Below are 14,050 nucleotides of genomic sequence, written 5' to 3' on the forward strand. Positions count from 1 at the left end.
TTTGGTTGTCAGCCTCTCCTCGCACGCCTGGGCTGTCATTACAGCAAAGGCTATTGTATAATAAGAGGAGAAGCATATTCGTGAGGGTGTACGCACGACAAACAATCATGTTTTCTCACCTTGCTGCCTCTCAGCGTGACAACCACTGAGTAACTAGGTGATATTGACAAAGTTCATGATGCAGTTTTTTTTCTTTGTAAAGAGTTCCATGTGGTACTCGTTTGTGTCTTTGTCCGCTCGCCTCTCTCCAAGTGGGCATGAATCACGGCTTTCGGGAATGACATGACCTATGAGCAATGTAGTCGCACACACATACACATGCACACGCACCCCCACACGCACGCACACACGCACACGCACACACACACACACACACACACACACACACACACACACACACACACACACACACACACACACACACACACACAGAACAGTTCTTTTTTTCTTTTGGCAGCAGAGTGAGTGTCCACCACTGAGCTGCCTTGTAAAGGAATACTTGCACAGATAAGAGTGTGCTAATATTTGCATGTTCCTATTTTATTGAGAACTTTCTGACAGCTGAGATATAAAAGAAAAACAAATCAGTCTGGTGATAAGAGATGTGGCAGGATTTCACACGACTCCACAGATGCATGTTTGCAACAGCCATGTGTGGAGGTCTTTGTTTTTTTCGGTTGTCCATCTGTCTGGCCTGTTCTTGTGTAGGTGATAGCTCAAAAACGTCTCGAGGGAATCCTTTGAACTTTGGCACAAATGTTCACGAGACTTAATAATGACCCATAGATGATGCCAGATGTATATACGACATGGATGTAGTAATTTCAGATGGAAAAATTAACTCCCCCTGTGAAACCTTGAGATTTGTGAGTTTTTTGAAAACAGAAGTTTGCCTGCAAGCAGGTACTTATTGGATGGTATGAGCTGTCAAGTAATTAAGATCATAAACTCCTCTGGGAAATGTTTACTTAAAGGGGACTTAAAGTATTATACCCTATTTCTCCAAGTTAACCTAGTTCCCTGGTGTCCTAATGAACATGTATGTGACATGCTTTGGTCAAAATACCATAAGGATGAAGCACCACAGCAGTTTAATCACTCTGCCAAAACAGCCCTGTTCAGAACGCTCTGTTTAGTCGTATCTCTTTAGGTCCACCTTAAAAGTCCCAGTGAGAGAGTAAGTCAACCACAAACATATGAGTGAGTCATCTTTTTTCATACTTTTGCTGACTGATAGGGCCTCCAGAGTCCCAAATATAAGAATTGATATAGATATATATTGCTTGTATAGTGCTTGATGTGAATGAGAAGGGGGTCCAAAGTTCACCTGCATATTATTCACAATGTCATGCTGGTTATTCATGAAGACCTGCTAAACCTCAAATATTACGCTGAGCCCAAGCTGTGATTGTGCCAGAGTTACACAAAATGGAAGGCAGGAACCCAATAGCATGACACAAAAGAGATGCAGAGAAGTTCCAGTGAAGAAAACAGTGTTTATAGGACGGGCAGAGGTCAAACCAGGAAGTCAATCGGTGAAGCAAACAAATCCAGCAGGGGAAGGCAAACAGGCAGTGGCAAGTCAAAAAAAGGATATAGGCAGAATCAGAATACGTAACACTGGATTACTAAGAAACACACTAAACAATCTGGCAGCAAGCTGAGGGAATGGGCCGGTATATGACTGCAGAGGTGCTTAGCTGATGAGCAGCAGGTGAGTATGGGGGTGGGGCAGGTTAGGTGAATGGAATCAGTCGCAGGAGGGAACGGCAGAGTTGGAAATCACATGAGAGTTTGTGACCAAATCAGGAAGCAGACAATGAAAATACAAAGTTTTTTTTATGTGCGTCAAAATTCAAGGACATGCAAGAATGACATGACTCAATGTTCAAGTGATATTTTCTGCCTCTTCAAGCCTCCTTCGTGTTGATGTTGGGTGTAATATTGTGAATATCATGGGTAAGTATCCAGTGTCAGCCAGTCAGCATACAGGCCTCACAATTCAGTATTTGCAGTATTTGATCATTTACATTTGATGTAATGTATGTCAATGGATAATTACCCACTTTGAGAGTGAGCACTCACTTAATGTGAAGCTAAACCTTTTCACATAATGACATTGAGTACAGCTGTAACAAACACATCTGTGAGTGTTCAGAGATATGCAAGATCAGAAGTGAAGTGAAGTGGACTGATTTAAGGTTTGGCTTTGGACCTCAGAGGATTTTCAGATCTCAAAGCGGGCCCTGGTACACTTAAGATCGGGCTGCTGTATAGAGAATCCTTTCAAATTTGGCACAAGGGTAAGGTTTAATTACTTAAACCTTACCATTTCAAGTTCATGGATGATCAGAAGACTCGCACTCACAAGCTACACCAGAAACAGCCTAATACTAACAAGCTGACATGGGGGCTTGTTGCCAGCGAGTGTAGCAGATTCGGACAAACATTCAATAAATTGATTCCCCGCTTGTTGTAGCTTGACTTAACTCTGTGTGGAAACATACCGATTGTATCTCTCCCCAATACAGACAATAGACATGTTATTTGACCAGTGGAAAAGAGGCCTCATGAGGGTCAGTGTTCAGCTCATTCTTGACTGAACCTCTAAAAAATCTCTTGTTGAGGACCTTCACATGTATTTCACCACAGTAAACCTCTGCAGTATCACTTTGGCATTTAATGTGATCACAAACATACACAGCACCAGCACATTGTTCTCATGACTGTGCTAGTTACACGTACTGATGACACAGCCTTATTAGTGGATTGATTTTTGCTGCAAATTAACTGTATCGACCAAAGCGCTCTGACCCAGTGACATGGCTCTAGCATCTGTTTGTGTGGGTCACACCGAAATGATCCCTGCTGAATTCTATTGATGTAGCTGAGTAAATAACACCATATTTTTTTTGCTGCCTAACATACTGCTGATGTTTTCCAGGACTCCCTGTTCTGACCTCTTAGGATGAGAAATATTTAACTCCAAATCAGGCTACTCGCTAAATCCACTAGACTGATTTTTATTGTTTGTGTTAGTGTGGCCTTTCATGGTTGTATGCAAACATACACACACCTATGCACACACACCAGGGCACGTCATCCTCCATCAAAGCCTGAACACCAAAATAAAAATGTCTGAAGAAATGATGTACCTGCCTGCTGGAGCTGCTGCCTGTTCTGCTTCAGCTCCCACAGAGCTCCACCATCATCCTGTCCGGCGGCACCACTGTCAGTTGTTTCTGTTGGCTTCCTGGTTGTCTGCTCTATTTTCCCTCAGCATCTGGGGACGGTTTATACACAGCCTTCACACGGGGGCTTGTTTCAGCCTTGGCCTGCTGCAAGTTTACAGTGAGGATCTTGACGACGTGCTCCTAAAACAAAGAATAGTAATTTAGGCTTAGAAAATTGCACTTTAGTAAGAACAGCAGAGACATTTTAATGGATAGTTAAGGGTTTTTTAAAGTGTGGTTGTCTGAGGTACTGACATGTTGTCAGGGCTGACTGCACCTTGTGTGCCCCTGTGATGAAAACCTCCCCTGAACCACGGAGGTTCACTCTCACATTAACATGAGTGCCAGCAGGTAAAACAAGGTAAAACATACCCATGTATGAAGTTTAGACTTGTTTATTGTGTGTCTACAGTCACTTAAGAATATGTTTGCAGCTCATCATTAAACAACTTTTCCCATCAGGAAGCACCTTTATCACCTGCTCACTAGCACCATATTTCATCAGGAAAATTATAATTTTTAGATCACTGGTCTACAGCTGTCTGATTTGGAAAGTTTAAGTACACCTGAACAAAGATTTATTAAAAATCACAAAATAATACATTCACATACTAGTGGAGGTACTCGTGAATCAACAACACCTGCATGCCATCCATCCATTATCTACCGCTTTATCCTCCACCAGAGGGTCGCGGGGGGTGCTGTGCCTATCTCAGCAGACATTGGGCGATAGGCGGGGTACACCCTGGAAAGTTCGCCAGTCCATCACAGGGCCACATATAGAGATAAAAAAACAATCACTCACACACTCACACCTACGGTCAATTTAGAGTGACCACACCTGCATGCCATTAAATGTAAAATTATGATTTCTCTAGGAAGTTGTTGGTATGCGAGAGTGAGCATTTCACAGTGATACAAACTTTAATTTCAGCCAAACAAAGGCTTATAACCACAAGATAATACAGCAAAAGTATATGAAAGATATTAGAATGTTATTGAGAGATCCTTTTTACAAGTTGATAACATCTTGCTTTCTTGTTGACAGCCATGTTCTCTGTGACGGCATGTACGTATCTGTCTAAGTGCTGACTATTTGTCATACAACCACACTTTAAAACACCTGAACTAACTCATCAGGAACATCTTACACACATATTCATCACTGCATTGTGATCCCATCGACATGCTTTATTTTTATGATGCAGCACTTTTGATAAGCAGCCCTGAACGGGAAATAAAAAAAATTAAAAAACGGCAGATTTCACAGCGCGCACCACTGAGTCCATTAACATACAGTACATGTTGCTGTCCTCGTTACGCATCATATCCTGTTTTTAATCATGTGATACACAGAGGGACCTCTTCAGGCAGGACTTTTTCATGAATATCTTCAATTTTAATCACATCAGTCAAGTGTTAACTACCCAACAATATGTTTGTGACACATAAGACAGCTAGTTGTACAAATAATTTCACAGTCAATTGTTTTTTTTGTAAATTTACCTCATTTTTCTTTGAGACTAACTTATTGTTATGAAAAGCTGCATCACTCCAGTTGAAAACACCCTTTTCCACGCCTTGGTGTTCAGATTTCATTTGAAAATATGTGGATAGCGTTTCCCTGATTAGAGCCTATACCTGTAATTCTGTGACAAAAAATATATAGGTACACTCATGCATTTAAATTTACTCATCAGACATGACACTGCAAACTGTCCCACAGTCCACTGAGACTCAAATCCGGTGTCTGGTGTACTGAGACTTTTACATTTACAGAAGCAGCAACTGTGAATGTTTTTTAATGAATGTGTCTGGAAACTACATTATCAGTGACAGACAGCACAAAAAGTGTATATATATATATGTTTATATATATATATATATATATATACATGTGTGTGTGTGTGTGTGAGTGTACTAGCTAGAGCACAGAAACAACAACAGTATGATGTTTGTTCATCATTTGTATCACTATAGTCCACCTCTATTTTTTCAACTCTCGGTTAAGATTTTCATATATTCCCAGTTGTAGTAAGGAATCCCTAATTTAATTATTTTCTTCCTTTAAACCTGCAGTTAACACAAATATGGTATATATTTTTAATGTAGTGGTTAGCCCTCTCACCTTTGCAGGAAGAAGACCTAGGTTTCTGGGTTCGAGCCACGAATGGAACAAAGGTCTTTCTGCAAGGAGTTTGCATGTTCTCACCGTGTGTGTGTTTTCTCCGGGTTATCTGGTTTCCTCCCGCAGTCCAAAAACATGCAGATTTTGGGATTAGGTGAATTGGTCACTCTAAATTGACCGTAGGCGTGAGAGTGTGAGTGAATGGTTCTCTATGTGTGGCCCTGTGATGGACTGGCAAACTGTCAAGGGTGTACTCCGCCTATCGCCTATGTCAGCTGAGACAGGCACAGCACCCCCCACGACCCTCCTGTGGAGGATAAAACGGTAGATAATGGATGGAGGGATGTTTCATTTATGTAATATTAATAATAATATGAATGCAACATAAAGTCATTAAAAAAGAGTGCAGAGGAGGTGTAGATTAAGCTCAAGCTAAGTTTATTAATGCCTTTGACACTTTGTCCCTAAAACACATGTAATAGGGTGGCCCTCACATATTTCTTATTACATCGTGTTCACAGTGTTTACAGCGGTGTTTAAAAGAGGTTTCAGAAATAAGAAATTCTATTTTTTTCTGTGATAAACTATAGTCAAGATTTGACAAAGTTAGTGGAGGTGGTTTTTAAATAAGGTCTGTTTGAATGTGGAAAATAAAGTGGAATGTCCCTTTAAAGCTTTTTTTTTTTTTGCTTTTTTTTTTAAATGATAGATTATGTCAGTCAGGATCTATTTTAGGTGTTTATTTTGCATGCTTGCTGTGCTACTTTCACTTTTTTGAATGATGTTATATTGCCAATTTCCCCATTGGTGGACTAAACCATTATGTCAAAATTCAACATTTAGCATTTCACAGTACAATACTTTTTTTTCTTTTTTTGAGCGGGGGCATTTTAAGCCATTCTACAATAATATAAGTCAAAATTGGAATGTTAGAAAAAGCAACTGTAATATTTAAAAAAATCTTATTATCTGTGGCAAAAGTGGACATTTCTGTAATGTTCTGAAATGTTTTGAATTCAGCTTCAGTCATACACCGTAATTTGAGCTAATTAATGCAATTACAATGCTAGTACAATAAAAGAGTAAATGGCAATTGCACCTACTAAACATCAACATGTTCGCATCTGTCACACCGTGGTGAGGTTTTTGTCCTGTCCTGGGTTTTGTGTTTTTGAAAATTTAGAACATCCTGTTTTATTTTGAAAATTAACTCTCCTCTCATTTCAGACCACTTCCCCTTCCTGTCACCAGCCTGATCAGCTCCCTTGATTGCTCCAATTGTTTTCACCTGTTGCCCCACCCTCATGTATTTAGTTTCTCCTTCTCCCTTTACTCAGTGCCAGAGTCTTGTTCATCCCAGCCAGTCCTCTTAGTTTTGTCCTTGCCCGTTCATTAAGTAAGTCAGTATTTCATGCCTCTTAAGAGAGAGATTTTTTGTTTTCATAGTTCTGATTTGAAATTCTATTTTTCCATAGCCTTTGTTAGCCTCCATTTGGAGTGATTTTTGTGTATGTGTTATTTTAGACTTCCTCAACCTGAGTAAGGTTTTCCACCCTTTTGGAGCACTTTAAGTTTATAGTTTAGTATATAGTTTATAGTTTTCCTCCTAGCGGAGAGATTTTCTGTTTTATTTTTCATTTTCTAGAATATCACAGATATCAAGTTTTCATAGCCTGTTTATTTGATGAATCTTTTTCTTTTAAAGCTCACATAGAGTGGTCCTGTTGCACATATATGTTAGTTATGGAGGTCTACTTGCATACATTAACGTGTTTTTATGGTCAAAAACCTCATAGTTGCTGTAAACGAGCCAATAGAAATCCTCTTTTCTGACGCTGTTTCCCAGTCGCGAGATTTGAGACTCAACTCTCTCACCCAGAAGACAGAGGCCCTTTCTCAATACCCAAGTATGCCAGTATGTACTTGCTAACTTGGAAAGTACATACTTGAGAAGTATGACTGAAGAACATACTTGCCAAGTACGGGAGTACACGAGCACGATTCTTCAATTGGAACAGCAGTGTACTTCCTTGTTCTACTGTTTTTTAGAACGGCGAGTGGCGCGAAGCATTTAAGCCTCATTACCGTCACCTACAGTGTTGATGAATGAACATATAAAATGCATATATATATATACATATATTGTTGTTATTTTCACATTTTAAATATGTTATACACTATAAAATATTGTCCATTATATGTAAATACATATACAATGACAGTGCGACTTTAATATAAATCTAAAATTCAAAGTTACAATAAATTAAACATTAATATTATACAAAAGTTCACACCTTCAGGCCAAAACGTTTGCATTAAAAACATGTCAACAACAAATCTATGGATCACACCAAGTATGTAATGACGGAGCCGTCTGAGCCAGCGGATCATTTCATCAATTCAGGCCGAGGTAACGCTGCTCTGTGCCTGGCACTGTGAGCACCGAGCGTCCACAGAGGCGAAGCTGATCACCTCAGACAGCGCCGCTGTCATAATATAAATACGTCTTATCTTATTACACAAACCACGTTTGGATTCTAAATGACACATTTCTCGCCACAAATGATTTCAAAACTGCGTTCTGGGACACAGAACATTTTTTTATTTATTAAATATATATTTATATTTATTTTTTATTTTATTATTTAAAATTTATATTTGTATTTTATCCTGCTATGTTCTGCCGAAATGCATTCTGGGATATATGGCTTTCCCAAGTACGCTCAAGTCACCACCCGATGCATACTTGGTAAAATGGACGGAGCGAGAACACTTCCGGGTATGAGAACCGTACTCGCTGCTTGCGTTCTTGAGAAATGGAACAGAACTTGGACTGACCCTGGATTTCCACTGGACGCGGAACAGCCGCGGAACGTCAGCGGCGCGGTTCTGCTTCGTCCTCTCCCCAGCGTCAATCCCCACCGGGCGCGTTACGGCAGCGGCGCGGAGCCTTGGGAGCCGGCGGTATTCACGGAAGATCGCGCGATAATCTCGAACGGACGCGAGTTCGCGAGATCCAGCGATAGACTGTGTGTATAAAGTAAACAACAACAACACAGCTTCTTTCATTCTCCGACGTGGAAGAACTGTTGATCTGGTGTCATAAATTATTTTATGTTTCTCCACTTCAACAATCAGTCTCTCGTCGTACATTATGACTCTCCGAGACGCTCTGATTAATTGACTGTTGACCTGGCAGCAGCGGTGACGACGTAATGTTGATGAAGTTGTGACAGGCGATATGACCTGCGTATTGTGTTTTATTTTGAAAGGGGGGCGGAAATGTTTTACTTTGATTCTGTGTCGCTTTTCCTGTCTGGTGCGATCTGCTTCGTTGAAATTTACGAGGTTCAGCAGCGGCAACGGAAAAAATAGAGCTGATTCCTATCGATAGCGCTGCGGCGCGGCAAGCCGCTTCTGGGATGCTGCTGAGACGCGCCGCATCGCGGCCGGTGGGAATGCTCTCATTGATTAGAATGGAAGCGATTTCCAACGGCGACTGCGCCACTGCCGTTCCGCGGCCGTTCCGCGTCCAGTGGAAATCCAGGGTGAGGCTGATGACGTTTTCACAAGTACGGGAGTACGCAAGTACGGACAAGTACGCACAAGTATGGATATTGAGAAATGGCCAGAGTCTTGTGATTGGCCAGTATATTCAGCACACCCACTCTCAGAAGCACAGCTCCCCCTCTGGAACGGTGGATGCACTGCTACTCATTATCAAAACATTGTTTTGTTTTTTCAGAGATCTCAAGCCCGAGATTACAATAAAACGTTCTCAGCAGTGGCTGAACTGTTTGTTTAGAACCTTCAGGGCTTCTTAAACAAGGTAAGGATGCAGATTCACACTAAAAAATAGCATTAATTGGAACATCCGGTCTAGGTTCGCTTTAAAAGCTGAAGTTAATATGGGAGAAAATAGGCTGACAACATTCAGGGATGAGTTTATTAATTATTAACTTGTTTAGGCCGCTCTGTTATTTCACAGCTGTTATCAGATCACATTTGCTTTTCCCAGTTTTTATCATCTGAGCAAAAGGTAACATTCATATCTTCTGGTCCCTGCTGCTCTTTGCTTACTGAAAGGAAAAATAAATGACATGCTGTGGAGTGAGGCGAGTTCATAGAAAAAGCTGCATGCAAATCAAACACAGTGTAAAGTTTGAACGGAAATAACAATGTGAAATGTCGAAGTTTAGGAGTGAACGAGGCGTCCTGGCACTTTACGTGACGTGTCTCCTGACCGTGACCTTTAATAGTCGCATGTCATCCCCTCCCTGCCGTGCCATCTCTGCTTGCCCCCCGTCGCTTCCCAGCTGAGTGCAAATGTCACCCGAAAACAGTCTTTAAAAAAAAACAACAAAAAACTGCCAAGAATTAATTATGACATGTAAGTCAAGCGCTTCTGAAACTCTGAATTTAGCTTTTTTTTTTTTTTTAATCCATGCTCCAATGCAGGTCAATATCCATCTTTGACAACACGTTGAAGCCTGTCATGTCATGTGTATGTATTGTTCAAATTAAGCAGGGACTGATTTCCTGATTTCCAAGACGGAAGCTGCACAAAGTCATGGCATATTAATCCAGGTTGAGTGCACTCGTGTTTCGCAAGACAACTTTGAGTGAGAGCAGAGACGGTCATTAAATGAAGAGCTGTGTGTGTGCGTGTGTGCGCGTGGATGTGTGTGTGTCAGCAAGCCACAGTAGTCACAGCAGGATGTGAGATGCATGGATCAATCCATTGGATGATGATGAAGATGACATTAGCTTGGATCCATAGACTTGTCATCGTTCAATTAATGGAGGAGGACCTCCCCAGCCACTTTATTAGGTACACTTGTTAAGGCAAATATGCAATTGTCCAGTCTCATGGCAGAAACGTAATGCATATAGAGCGCCTGTAGCTGATGTCCTGGAAGGATCAGATATGTTCCGTCTGTCATGTTTCGCGATACATTGCTCAATATCTGTAGATTTAATATGTGCATCATGCTCTTAAATCGTGAAACCAACACTGATTCTGTTGACATCCAGAGCTCCTACAGCTCATGTAACATTGAGAATCAGAATGGGGAAGAAATGTGATTTAAGTGACTTGGTAACTGGTATTAACAACTGTTCTGAGTAACCCAATCTCACGTGGATCACAGTAAATTCATGTCTAAATGATCCCAAACTGTCTTGAATGTGTCCTTGGGTCACAAAAACCACATTAAGAAGTCGTTTGAGGAGACAGGTGTGTAACACTAGTCCAACACAGTTTAACACTGTAAAAAATCGATTCACATAGGAATCACGATTCTAATCATCCACGATTCATAAACTTTGAAAATCGACTTTTGAAAAAAAAAAAAGAAAAAAGATATGTATATATAGTTTCAAATAACACAAAACACCAGTTTGTGTGGTTTGTGTACAGTTTATTTTTGTAACTTCTGGGAGAAAAAGGCAGCTAGCCTAAGCTTTTATTTATGCAAGTAATTTTTTTGTACAGTAAGTACGTTTTATTTGTTTTGAATGAATAAATGTTAACTTTTTTCTTAAGTTTGCCTTTGTGTGATCACATTATCACAAACTGTATTGTTTTGATGCCACAATTTGCCTTAACACACTATCCATTGTATCAATTTTTGAATCGAGAATCGTTTGAATCGAGAGGCGATTTTGAATCGAAGCGTGACCCTGACCCTGGATTTCCACTGGACACAGAACGGCTACGAAACGGCAGCGGCGCGGTCGCAAATCGTTTCCATTCTAATCAATGAGAGCATTTCCACCAGACGCGCTGCGGAGCGTCTCAGCAGCGTCCCAGAAGCGGCTCGCCGCGCCGCAGGGCTATTGATAGGTAGAAGTTCTATTTTTGCCGTTGCCGCTGCTGAACCTCGTAAAATTCCAACAGAGCAGTTTGCACCAGACAGGAAAAGCGACACAGAATCAAAGTAAAACACTTCCGCCCCCTTTCAAAATAAAACACAATACGCAGGTCATATAGCCTGTCACAACTTCACATCTACATTACGTCGTGACCGGTGCTACCAGGTCAATAGTCAATTAATCAGAGTGTCTCAGAGAGTCATAATGTACAACGAGAGACTGATTGTTGAAGTGGAGAAACATAAAATCATTTATGACACCAGATCAACAGTTCTTCCACGTCGGAGAATGAAAAGAAGCTGTGTTGTTGTTTTCTTTATACACACAGTCTATCACTGGATCTTGCGAACTCGCGTCCGTTCGAGATTATCGCGCGATCTTCTGTGAATATCGCTGGCTCCCAAGGCTCCACGCCGCTGCCGTTCTGCGTCCAGTGGAAATCCAGGGTAAGAATTGGAATTGAATTGAATTGTGAGACACCCAAAGATTCACATCCCAAGAAAAAAACTTTATTAATTTATTCCCTTTTCTTTCATAACATAAAATATTACATGATGCCGTTATGTCATCACGTCACACTGTCATGTGACATGAGAGCGATGGGTGATGTAACTCAGTTGTGGCTTGCTGCCAGTAGTAGCAAGAGGAGCACGCCGGGGAAATGTTTGCTGAAGGTACGTTGTATCATCGCAGCATCATCAAAACACTCTGAAAATAAATACACTATGCAATGCTCAGGTTTTCTGAGCCAATATAGTTTCACAGTACATTTACACTTATACGCAGCCATATTTTTTCATACATGGGGTGAATGATATGATAAATGTGAGTGAAAGCAGAACTGTAGTTTGACACACTTTGAGCAGCCGTCGAGACAAGAACAGTGCAAGGACAACACACGACAGCACAAGCATCTCCACAGTCAGATTTGTTAAAAACACAATTTTGTTCTCATAAACTGACATGATGACGTCAGTGGGTCAGTAAAACCAGAGCTGGGGCCTCTTTTATAAAACTGTGTGTGGGACCGACATCAAAATTGGCGTATGCACGAAACAAAGACAGTGCTTACGCGCAAAAATATCCTGATTCATAAAACAGTGCGCATGCACGTCCTACGCCAATTTCCCTTTATAAATCACAATCCACTCTAAATGTGGCGCACCCACATACCACAGGTCATACCACGCCCATATTTACCTATAAATATTCAGAGAAACGCCCCTCATGAATATTGATTTAGGACTGAAATCATGCTGAAATCGAAGAGAAAGGCCAAGAAACGCAATTTCACCCAGTGTGAGGTGGAAGTTCTTGTCGGGGAGGTGGAGAAGAGGAAGGCTTTATTGTTTGGTGGACACAGTGTTGGGGTCACCAATGCCAAAAAGGCTCTAGAGTGGCAGCATGTGGCAGATAATGTCAATGCAGTTGCCTCAGAAGGCCGAGGTGAAAAAAAAGTGGTCAGACATTAAAGTAGACGCAAAAAAGCGCCTGGCGTCACACAGGCAGAGCGTCTCTGCCACGGGCGGGGGAACGGGCCAACCAGAGCTCACCCTGCTGGAGGAAAAACTGGCGGGGATCGTCGGGGAATCCCTCCTGAGTGGAGTGGTGACAGAGGTGGAGGGGGACACAGATGCCGGCCGACAACAAGCAGAAGACCAAGGTATGTAATTTGTATTCCCATATTTGAAATGAGTGTAAACCAAATGCATTAAGTTGTGTTCACCCATTTAGAAACGATTGAAACAAATGACTTTATTCAACATTTTTTTGTAGTTGCTGCGGGTCCAAGCGAGGTCAGTGGTGCTGCAGCTGAGCCATGTGCGCCCAGCGTCTCCACCGCACCTCGTGCACCCCAGCCCTCCAGCAGCCGTGTCCTCACAGATGCAGTCCTGCAGACGCAGAGAGACACAATCACTGCAATAAACGAAGTTGCTGGAGAACTGCGGGAGATAAAACATGTCCTGTCCGAGCTCAACACCACCTTGAAGGAGTTCATCAATAAATGATTATTTTGAATTTGTTTCCATACCCGTATTTTCATAAGCGACGCATCACATCCAAACGCAGCGTTATCGTTTGATGCGTCATGCATTGAAACGGAGATGAAACGAAATGGGCTATATGATATAGGATGTTAATATATTGAACTGCATTCATATCAGTGTAAACATTATTTGCTCTACTGTTGTCTTACTATTGTCCTAAATCATGTTTCCCGTGTGCACTCCAGGGAGATGTTTGTTTGTTCTTTGTAGAAATTTAATTTTTTTATCCATTTCTTGCAAATAAACTGTTCATATATGAGAGGTAATATTTATCTTACACGATCAGTTTCACACAGTTTCTCCCGTTTCTTTCTTCTGTCATCAGTGGCGCAGTTTCTCCTTACCCCAGGTATGTGCGTAAGCATGGGTCAGAGTTGGCATGGAGGAGCGCACATTTTCCCTTTCAAGTTCTCTTTTTATAAATCCCACGGTTTGCGTAGAGAGTGGCGTATGCCTTCTTTAGTGCGTATGCAATGTTTATAAATGAGGCCCCTGGTCTCATGTGGTCACAGGACATGCATCCAGGGCAAAACATACATACATACATTTGCTCTGATTCCTCCTGCTTAAATATATGACAAATTCATATAATGTTACACAGTGACTCTTCTGAGCCAAGAGTTGCTCTCACACTGTGCTGAATGGAATCATTGCTTTTTGGTCGAGGTGACCGTTAAACCATTTCACCTCCCGTCTGCTCCAATTTATCGATGCGAGCTGTTGAATTTCGATGGCGAGTCTACATATTTGGAACAAATTATATGTGG

This window comes from Microchirus variegatus, assembly GCF_963457635.1.
Source record: "Microchirus variegatus genome assembly, chromosome: 12".
Lineage (NCBI taxonomy): Eukaryota > Metazoa > Chordata > Actinopteri > Pleuronectiformes > Soleidae > Microchirus > Microchirus variegatus.